Raw genomic sequence first — 11659 nt, 5'->3', positions numbered from 1 at the left:
TGGATGTTTCATGACAATTACAGGACCCCATTATGACATGTAGGTACAAATGGGCCGAGCTCCAATAAATGTTAGCAGACTCTTGTAACCTAATCAGCAATAAAAATAATAACAAAAAGGCTCAACATTTTTTGCAAGCTTTGTGGAGGCAAAATTCACAGGGATATTTTGTCTGGCTATACAAATAAATTGACTTGTCCAGATATCAGCTCTTTAGCCTTACCTAAAACCCTCCACAGGGACCTATCTGCAGGTCAGTTTAGGATTGGCTGGTTGGAATTATTTAATCCAAACATCTGTATCGGGAATACGTGGTCTCCCTGCTGTGGGCAAGATGTTGTTAAACTTGAATGCGGTCAGAAAAGATGTTGGAGGATTTGAGCTATAGGGAGAACCTAAATAGGCTGATGCTTTTGTCCCTGTAGCATTGGAGGGTGAGGGATGACCTTACAAAAGTTTATAAAATCATGAGGGGCATGGTTAGGATGAATAACGGAGGTCATTTCCCCAAGATATGCGAGTCCAAAACTGGAGGTTTAAGGTGAGAGGGAAAAGATTTAAAAAGGATCTGAGGGGCAACATTTTCACTCAGAGGATGGTGCATGTGTAGAACATGCTGTCAGAGCAAGTGGTGAAGGTATGTACAATTAAAATATTTAAAAGGCATCTGGTTGTGTACAGAACAACCTCGATTATCCGAATGAGACAGGCAGACAGTGTTTGTTTGGATAACTGATTGTTCAGATAACTTATCTGATAATAAACAAAGGAAGCAATACTAAACATAATTACGCAAAAAAAGCATGTTTACAGAGTTTTTATTTCATTCAATCAATAAAATATGTACAAACATTGGATATTGCTTAAAAAATCATGATATTTTACAAAATAAATCACTTTTTGGTGAGAGTTTGACTGAAGTCTGTGAAACCTTTCGCTGACATTTTCCTTGGTTTAATCCAAGTCCTCGACAGCTGCTGGCATCTTTCTGTTCGGTGTAGTCTACCGTCCAGACTAATCAAGTGTTGCCCTTTCCTCCTCAGTGGCCGCCAAGCCCTTTGAGGGAGAGAGGGGCACAAAATACAAGGGGAAACATGAGAGAGAGGGAAGAATTTTTCACTGACTTCAGTTTCCAGCCTCTCATCAATGTTTTTTTAAGGGGGTAATGTTTTTCTCGTGTTTCATCCTATCAAGTTTTCCTCTTGTTTATTTTCATGTGTGCTAACTGCTAAGTTGCTTTCCCCCATCAAAAAAAAGTTGCATTAAATTTTCTTGTCAGCTGCAAGATATTGTTTATAAAAAAAAGGAGTTGTCATGGGATAATGGGAGGAAAAAGAAACGGAAACGAAAAGTGTGAGTGAATGTTTTGACGTAACTCTCCAGAGAATGACCTGAGGAAAAAAGTTGTTGGGTTTGCAAAACAGAGCGAGTCAATGTTGAGAGGGAATCTTGCTGTTAGAGTGCACAGCTCGGGCTTGCACATATGATGTTCTTGTGTATTCACAGTCACAAACCTTTGTCCTCAGAGAGAATAAGCATCAGACAGCCTTTTTATAAAAAGTGTAAGACTTAACTCTAACTTCATGTCTAAAGTATATATTTGAAGTTAATTATTTATTAAAGCACACTTGCAACTATATTCCTGTTCAACTTTACAAAATGATGCATTTAATGGATAAGGAATAGAATTTTCCTACTTCAGTTGAAATGCACATACAGGGACCTTGAAATCTTGTTTGGATAATCCAAAATTTGGATCATTAATGTTTGGATAACCAAGATTGTTCTGCACATGAATAAAATGGGCTTAGAGGGATATAGGCCAAATGTTGGCAAATGGGATTATATCAGGTTAGGGTATCTGGTCAGCATGGATGAGTTGGACCGAAGGATCTGTTTCCATGCTTGATGACTCGACGACAAGTTAAGTGGACCCTCTGTTGAGAAAAAGATTTCTTCTTAAGGACTCACGCAGAAAAGGAGAGATAGACAATGGATTTCTTCAAACAGAAGTAATCTACCATTTTAATTCTATGTGAGTACTCTGTTTTTCTAGTTTAATCTTAATTTTCCTTCATGTTTGTAAGGACGTGGAACAAAGAAACTGTTTAATGAGGTTTAGGCCATCCTTATGCTTTAATCCTGTGTTACACTGTGTTGAGAAGCAGATTAGGCACGTGCAGCTTGCTGCTTCCATTCAACTGAAGATAACATAATTGTCCCAATTAGCCTCTGATATACTTCTCCCTTCCAAGATTTCAATTCAGTCAATTATACGATGTGTATTGCTGGCAGAAAGTACAGATTATGCAGGGAGCTCCATGCTCGGGATAAGTGAGCCTTATTGTGTATTCATATGGAATAAAAATCTTTGCTCTAGTAAAATTATTTTCTTCCTATATATTAAAATCTAAGCATAATTTTTAATGTAGGAGTTGGAGGCTCATTGATCAATGGAAATCATTGATATCTGCGCACATTTTAAAATTAAACTTTAAAGATACTCCCAGAAAACACCCTTTTTATGAATAATAGTCAATCTTCAGAAGTGCATGTGCAGTCTTCCATCTGTTGGAGAAAAGGGAATGCAGTTTCAGTTAAGAGAGTTTATCAGTTGTCAAGTTGGGGTTTCTCTATGTGAGAATTTATTGTTTTCTACATTGCACTAAATTGTCAATACATTTTATCTCAGCATTCAGATGGACAGATCTGATCATAAAGGACTGTCAGAATCATACAGAATCAAGCAGACCATTTGGCCCATCAAGTCTGTATTGCCAAAAATACACTACTACCTGCATTAGTCTCAGTAACCTGCACATGGCCCACAGTCTTCAACGTTATGACTTTTCAAGTGATCATCCGAGGATGTTTTAAAGATTGTAAGCTTCCCACCTCAACTACCCTCCCAGATAATGGCTCCAGTCTCCCACAACCTTCTGGTTGAAGAAGGTTTTCCTCAATTTCCTCTTGAAATCTCCTGCCTTTCACTTTAAAATTATGTCCCCTGTTATTGACCGTTCAACTAAAGGGAATAATTGCTTTCTCTTCACCCTGTCCAAACCTATCGTATTCTTATACACCTGTATTAGGATCACCCTCCACATTCTTTGCACCAAAGAAAACAACACAAGCCTATCCAATCTCACTTCATAATCGAAATGCTCCATCCCAGGTAACATCCTGGTGAACCTCCTTCATACCCCATCAAGTGCAATCACATGCTTCCTATAGTGTGGTGACTAGAACTGCACACAGTACTCCAGCTGTGGCTGAACCAAAGTTCTGTGCAGCTGCAATATGACCTCCCTGCTCTTATAACCCATTGCAAGGTTATATTTCTTGTCTTTTCCTAATTGCCCTAAGATGGTGATGAAGCTTCTGCTGCAACTGCAGTTTCTAGGATAATGATAATCAAATAAGAACTTAAGGTAGACAATTCAAAATTTTAATCTAGAAATTATCAAGGAATAGCAACATAAATAAAAGTCAAGATGGTGCAAACCTGGAATTGAAATTGCAGGTGATGGCATTTGTGTGATATTGCCTTTGAAAGAAGTGAAAAGGAAGCAGCAGAGTTGATAGGGCTGAAAGTTGTTGTCAAAGTAAGTGTTACTGAATTCTTGGTGTAACTTTCTCTATCTGATTTACAGCCCAGCTTCTGGTTCCCTATCATTGTGCTGTACTCGCTCTGGTCCAACAGATTGACTTTGTTGTGAAGTTATACCACAATGGCTTCTTAAAAAAAAAGCAGCATCCTTCAAAGGGGTACAAGAATGCAAAATGGGTGAAATCTGCTTTCTTACCCATTGCTACTTCTACCAGAATTATATTCAATTAAAGATAAGCTTGTAGAGTTAGTCACTTGAATGTTAATAGTTGAAGCTGGTAGGGTATGATCTTATAGGCTTTGAATGCCCATGATCCTCACCTGAAACATCAGCTTTAATTGAATTGTATCTGAAAATCTTTGTAAGCAGAGCAACTAAGAAATAATTCTGCAAACTGTCTCTCCCCTCTCAGGCACGGAGATTGTTTCCTTCTCACAAGGCCCCTGCCACTTCTTTTCTGGAGTCTTTATGATATGCCTCACTGTTGCTGTTTCCCAAGTATTCCTGTAGACGAAAGGTAGGTCAGAGGTTGGAAGGTAGAAGAAATGAGGATAATGCCACACCTATTGAGAAGTCAAACACAGAAGCACTTTTCTGCAAAAAACTACAAAACATGCTGCTCCCTCGGTGATGTCTCAGTAAGCTGATCTTCAAATATCCTATCCAACAGAAAAGACAACTCAAACATATTAATTTCAGAAGCCTTCACTTAATATTGCAAAGTGAAATACATATTATCACTGTATCAACCTTTGGGTGTTGTCCTTGGTTATTTCTTGAATCATGGATAACAATTGCTGCAGGTCTTTCTGTTACTGAATGGGTTGATTCTTCATGTCTTCATTTTACCGAATGGGTTGATTCTTTGCCAGCAGATCTTTGGGCACATGGGGCAGCACATCCTGTGAAGTCATTGGATCCAGAGTGCAGGATTTGCGTCCTCATCTTTCTTTCTTTGTGTGGTTCAAACTTCATCATAAGATGTTGGGAGTCATAGGTGTGATGTAAGTTGTCAACTTTCTAAACAATCAGTAACAAGCTGCTGGCCATTACTTATTGTCCTTGTTTCAATATTTCAATTGGAAATTCGGCCAAATTTACATGTATCCATTGTCCTCCCTGGAAATTTGACCATTTGAGTGATGACAAATGATCTGTGGAGTTAGCTTCAAAAGGACACTAATATTTGTTCAATGGTCCTCCCACTAATATGAGAGAATGCAGTAGTAGCATTGCTGTTGAAATTACTCTGGTGTTCTGGACTGTGTAGCAGTAACACGTAAGTTTTAAATGCAGTACATAAGTGCAGTGATGACAACTGTTTTGTAGACTCTATTCTAAACACTGGTAATCTTCAAACTGTTCTGAAGCCTATCTTGAAGCTGCACTGTTAGGTTGGGAAAGACTGCCTCAAAAGATCACAGGCTAAGGTGGGGACTAATTAAGTCTAGTTAAAGTCTCGTGATGGCAGATTCTAGGAATGCTACTTTTGCTGAATCGCAAAATGTGTTTGACCAAGATCACCAGGTAGACAGACCTAATAGCATCAATTAGTTGTTGCACATTAAGAGAGTTCACACTGAAGCTCTGAGAAGTCAGGAGGTGATGGCCTAATGGTATTGTCACTCAATTTTTAATCCAGATCACCCAGTAGTATCCTAGGGATCTGGATTCAAATCCTACTATGGCAGATGGTGAAATTCAATAAGAATCTGGAATTGTCCTTTGCCAGGAAAAAAAACATTTGGTTCATTAATGTCCTTTAGGAAAGGAAACTGCCATCTTTATCTGGTCTGGCCTACATGTGACTCCAGTCCCACAGCAAAATGGCTGACTCTTAACTGACCTATAAACAATTAAGGATGGGCAATGAATGCTGGCCTAGCCAGCAGTGCCCTTATCTCATGAATAAATATATAAAAACAAGCTAAATTACCATTAGCTTCTCAAAGCCTGAAGGCCAGCTATCAAAGCGCCAGGGTGCAAATAATTTCTGTCATTGGTTTGGGCAACTTTCTGCCTGGGGAACAGAGGTGCAAATGTTTGTGATCCCACCACAAGTTCGGGTAATATAACATTGGACCAAATCTAACTCTGACTTATAGATGTTGAGGATAGCATTGGAATGCACATGCCTATACCATTCACCGCAGATTCTTCACTCCAGTGCTACCATATATATGTGTGTGTATGTGTATGTGTGTGTGCGTGTGTGGTACCCATCCAATATCTTTCGGAGCAACATCCTCGAAATGAAAGTGCATTGGCTTGAGAAGTTACAGTCTGATTCTGGGATCACCACAATATCATAGAATCATAGAATCCCTACAGTATGGAAACAGGACATTTGGCCCAACAAGTCCACACCAACCTTCTGAAGAGTAACCAACCCAGACCCATTCCCCTGCCCTAATACTCTACATTTCCCCCTGACTAATGCACCAAGCCTGAACACTGTGGGCAATTTAGCATGGCCAATCCACTTAACCCGCACATCTTTTTAGACTGTGGAGGAAACCCACGCAGACACAGGGAGAATGTGCAAACTCCACACAGTCACCTGAGGCTGGAATCATTTGTCCTGAACAACACCCAATCATTTCTTTGAATCAGAGAAACCAGGAATGTGGTTATAAAAAGCATTGAAAATACATACATGAGTCTTAATGGATAGTCTTTTTCCAACTTACATTCTATGATGTCAAATGGGCTTTTCACTTGTAACTGGGTACAAAGGATCAAGTGGGTGATTTGGGCTGTGGGATACAGGAATTTAAAATTTCCACAAAGAGCAGGCCTGAAGTGGAGAACAATGAAGATATTATTTTCCACAGCTACACCAACAGTTCATTTTTATATTTGGCATATATGTTGACCCCCATTTTTGGAGTGGTTTACTGAGGCTTCCAAAGTTGACTTAAGTGCTGACATCTATGGTATTTTATGGTCATAACCTTCTCATGTGTTTTCCTACCTTCAGCTCCCTTAATTGACTTATCATGCACAGTCAGGAACCAGCTTCAAATGCAAAGATCCCCTCCTTATTTTGACCACAAACTTTTATCTTATCCCAGCCTGCCTTAGAATAATTAAAGTCTTATATTAATTAAAGCACTTACTTTTGCAAACTTCTATTGCAATACTATAGTGCCTACAAATCTAAACTGTGAGTTCTTTCCCACTAATCTTTGGTCTTTAATTACACCCAAATTTTGTAACAAAAAGGTCTGTAATTATCACCAATATTTAACTCCTTCCAAACTCCCTTGGAGTCAAAAAAGACATTCCTTTCTAGTGGAGATTAAATGGGAATTGGAAACGTTTTCAAATAGAAATGAGCTAAAAAAAATCCTGATGCCCTCCCATGATGGGTTTCTGTTCATTTAATGAATGGAAGATTGCAAGCTGGGATTTTATAATGTGCTTCCAATGAGCATTGGAAATTTTAACCCCAGATTGGAAATTAATATGCATCAGCAGGCTTGCCTTGTTATTCAGCCTTGGTTGTCATCAGTATTTTGGCTGAAGGAAATTCCAGTTATATAATGCCTTCTATAGCTTCAGCTTATTCCAGTGAGCATAGTTTATAACAGTGCATAATATCCCCCTCCCTAGAGATGCCAAGGAATGTGGGACAAAAGGTAAATCATTTGGTGAGTTGGTCCTCCCACTCATTTATGAAACCTTAGCAATTAAATACTGGACAAGAAGGTCCATTGGATATTTAATCTACTTCCCAATTCTTAAGACTCTTAATTTATCAATTAATATTTTTGTGATACTTCCTTAGATTACTTCTGACTAGCTTCTGAACACATACAGATAGCAAACTATTCTAGACCTGGTATTGTGCAATGAGACACAATTAATTAACTTTATCAGCATGAAGATGTCCCTATTTTACTGCAATGAAAATAGGACTGAATTTGAGGGAGAGAGGAGCAGCTCCAGAACTAGTATTTCAAGTTTAGAAAAGAAAACTTAGGAGGGTATGGACGTAAACTGAACTGGTAAAGTGAATTGGCAAAATAGATTAAGCGATAAGTCAATAGAGATGAAGGATCCTAGAGATCTTAGCCCCAGAGTGATGTGGACTATGGTGACATTTGTGGCAGAATTGGGTGAGAAATCCAGCAAAGGCTATCTCTACATTAAGGAGAAAGTGAGGTCTGCAGATGCTGGAGATCAGAGCTGGAAATGTGTTGCTGGAAAAGCGCAGCAGGTCAGGCAGCATCCAGGGAACAGGAGATCTCTACATTAAGAGCATCTCACTGCATTTCTTATGCATTTGCCAAGTGGAAAGGCATGTTTCTCTCTAGGCAGTGGCAACTACCAATTAAGGGGAATTACTGCTTGTTAAATGCCTTATTAAGGGCACAACTCTTTAATATTCAATTTCTTAACTTAATGAATGAGCTGAACCGACTAGACATCAAAATTACTTGACATGAACATCAGAGTAGGTAGAAGATTAATTTGGCTCATCACTTCCTCCAAAAGGACTCCAAGCACCAATACCTCAGGACACGTTTTATGGATCCTAGTCACACATAACCCATTCTCTAGTATGGTGATGAAATGTCTGAAAATGAACCTTCCAGCTCAGCAAGCAAACCTATATCCAGAACCTCAACCTGAGCTACAAATCTTCTCAAAATTTGCTACGACGTTTAATCAACTTACAAAACAAGAATCACAAGATCGACTGTTAATGTCATTGTGCATCTAATAATGGACACAATATCTTCACAACTCCTTTTCACAAACAATTCAGAGGCAGGCTTGTATTTTTTAAAAGCTATTTTTGGACTCAGGTCTGATTTCTACACTATGTGTGGCACATTATTAATTGCTTTCAGATTTAGCAATTAATAAACACACTCTTCCTGTTAATTCAAGAAAGTTTGTTCAGACTTACAATTTTTAAAACATATAAGACCATAAGACCTTAAGACATAGGAGTTGAAGCAAGGCTATTTGGTCCATCAAGTCCACTCCACCATTTAATCATGGCTGATGGGTGTTTCAATTCCACTTACCCACACTCCCCTCGTAGCCCTTAATTGTTCTTTTGTGTGTGGGAATAAAGGTGTTGAAAAAGGAAAGGATCCTTTCCAAAGTAAAATAATGTTGTGACCAACCAAAGTTAAAAAGTAGGGGAGCCAGTTAATCCCTCCTCACCTCTGGTGCTTAATGATTTGGGATATTCTGTCTGGAACCACAACATATTCGGGAATCTCACCTGAGGTCTGATTATAACACTATTGAGATAACTGATACTTTGGTTCTAACTGTCCAAAATTCCTTAGATTCAATGGATTGGAAGGTAGCAAATGTGACTCCTTTACTCAAAATGGCAGAGAGCAAGCAGGAAACTACAGGCCAGTTAGCCTAACATCTATCAGAGATAGGAAAATATTAGGAGCCATTATTAAAGGTGTAATGGTGATACAGTTGAAAAATACAAGGTAATCAGGCAGGGTTTTGAGCAAAGGAAATCATATTTACTAATTTATGGGAGTTCTTTGAAGATGCAATATGCGGATAAGGAGAAATCAGTAAATATGCTATGCTTATATTTCCAGATGACATTTGCTTGGGTGCCACATCAAAGGCTATAATGGATAATAAAGGCTCATGACATAGTGGGTAACATATTGGCATGAATAAAAGATTAGCAGAAAGTGAGGACTACAGATGCCGGAGACCAGAGTTGAAAGTGTAGTGCTGGAAAGACACAGCAGGTCAGGCAGCTTCCGAGGAGCACGAGAATCGACGTTTCGGGCATAAGCCCCTTCATCATTCCTGCAGAAGATTCTCCTGCTCCTTGGGTGAATATTTAAAATTGGCTATCTAACAAAAAAAAACAGAGTAAGCATTATTAGATCATTTTCTGATTGGCAAGATTCAATGAGTGACTTACCATAGGGATTAGTGCTGGAGTCGTAACTTATAACAATTTATTAAAATGATTGAGATGAAGGGACCAAAGGTCAAGTCTGATGGCACAAAGGTAAGTAGAAAAGTAACTTCTAAAGAGAACATCAGCAGCTACTAATGGGTATTGGTAGGTTGTGAGAGTATGCAAGATGTGGATAAAGGAGATTAATGCGGGTAAATGTCAAATTGTTCATGTTAGCAAACAAGAATAGAAAAGAAGTATGTCATCTAAATGGTGAGAGATTGCAGAACTCATGAGACTCTAGGGAAGCAATTAATAAAGAAATGTATTAGGCTATGCTTCAGTGATACAGGGCAATGGGTCATAGGGCCAAATGGCTCAATCCTGTTCCTTAACTTCTATGTTTGTACATATGTATGTTCATAAGCTGAGGTGGTGAGAAGATGGGAAGCATCTCTCCAGGGTTAATTCATCCAATTACTTACTCTTCTTGCCACTTTCCAGGAGGGAAATGTGTAGTTAAGGTTGCAAATTCATCTTGAGCAAGGTCTCACACCCAGAAATTAGATAAGTGACCAGATAATTTATTTTAATTATGGAAGTTAAGGAATGTTTATCAAGACATAAGGAAAACTTCCAGCTCTTCTAAGATAATGCAATGGCATATTTTATGTTCACTCAAGGGGAAATTAGGACCTTAATTTAATGTCTCTTCTAAAAGAAGACACCTCTGACAGTGCAGCATTCAGTCGTTCAGAACTATGAAACAGGTAGTTCATAATTATAATTCCCTTGTATTTTGCGTTTTTAACTCTTGAATTTAAATTTGTACTCAGCAAAAGAATCTAAGTTACAAAACCTTTGTTGTTTTTGCAATATTTCATGAGATGTATTTTAGTTCCATTAACCAGCAGTTTACATATAAAACTGTGAATCTCTGCTACAGACCTAGCAATTCCCAGTTTACCTTGACTATGCAACCTCACACCTTGCTTCCTGTAAAGACTGTATTCCATTCTCTCAGTTTCTCAGTCTCCATCACATCTGTTCTGTTAATACCAGCTTCTACAAGGAGTCTTCTTAAACTGCTTTCATCCTCAACTGAGAATTCCTTAGCACCATGGCAACAGGGTCCTCAGTTGGATCTGACCCATCTGACACATTTTGATCCTCACCCCTTTTCTTCCCTCCTGCAACAGCGATAGGCATCCACTGGTCTTTGGTTACCACCCCATATAAAAATGGATCATTAGCTGCCATTTCTGCCACCACCAGTGGGATAACACTGCTAGACACATATTCCACCCTCTTGCCAACCTTCTGCAGGGGCTGTTCCCTCTGGGACACCCTGGTGCACTTCTCCTCCACTCCCAGCACCTCCCCTCACCCTCATGGCACCTTACCATGCACTTATAGAAGGTCAAAAATCATATGACATCAGGTTATAGTCCAACAGGCTTATTTGAAAACAATAGCTTTCAGAGCACTGCTGCTTCATCAGGTACTTGCACCAGCTCAGAAAGCTAGTGTTTTCATATAGACCTATTGGGCTGTAACCTGGTGTTGTGAGATTTCTGACCTTGTCCAACCCAGTCCAACACCAGCACCTCCACATCTTGCAGAAGGTGTAAGACCTGCCCTTTTACTTTTTCTCTCCTCACTATCCAAGGCACCAGACACACTTAGCAGGCGGGACAATACTTTATCTGCAACTTACTCAATTGAATCTACTGTATTTGCTCCTCACATTGTGGTCTCCTCTACACTGGGAGACTGGCCTACTGCTTTGTCGAACACCTACTTTCTGACAACAAAAATTACCCTGAGCTTCCTATTGCCTGCCACTTCAACATACCACTGTGTTCTCTGACTAACGTCAGTCTCAGACTTCCTGCAGTGTTTCAGCAAAGCTCAGCACAAGCTGAAAGAACAGCATCTCATTTTCCACTTGGAAACCCTACAACCTTCAGGACTCACCAGCAAGTTTAATAATTTTAGAGCTTGAGCACCTTCTCCTATATCTTTACCCCAGCTCCCACCTACCAGGCCTTGTCAGCACATGGGCTGCTTCCACAACCATCCCATTGCCAGCTGCTAATGGTCCCAATCAACAGCTATTGATTTCCCCCAAACTAACATTTACCCA

Source organism: Chiloscyllium plagiosum, chromosome 3, assembly GCF_004010195.1.
Source record: "Chiloscyllium plagiosum isolate BGI_BamShark_2017 chromosome 3, ASM401019v2, whole genome shotgun sequence".
NCBI lineage: Eukaryota > Metazoa > Chordata > Chondrichthyes > Orectolobiformes > Hemiscylliidae > Chiloscyllium > Chiloscyllium plagiosum.
The sequence above is the reverse complement of the archived record's forward strand: the minus strand, read 5'-3'. Positions refer to the sequence as shown.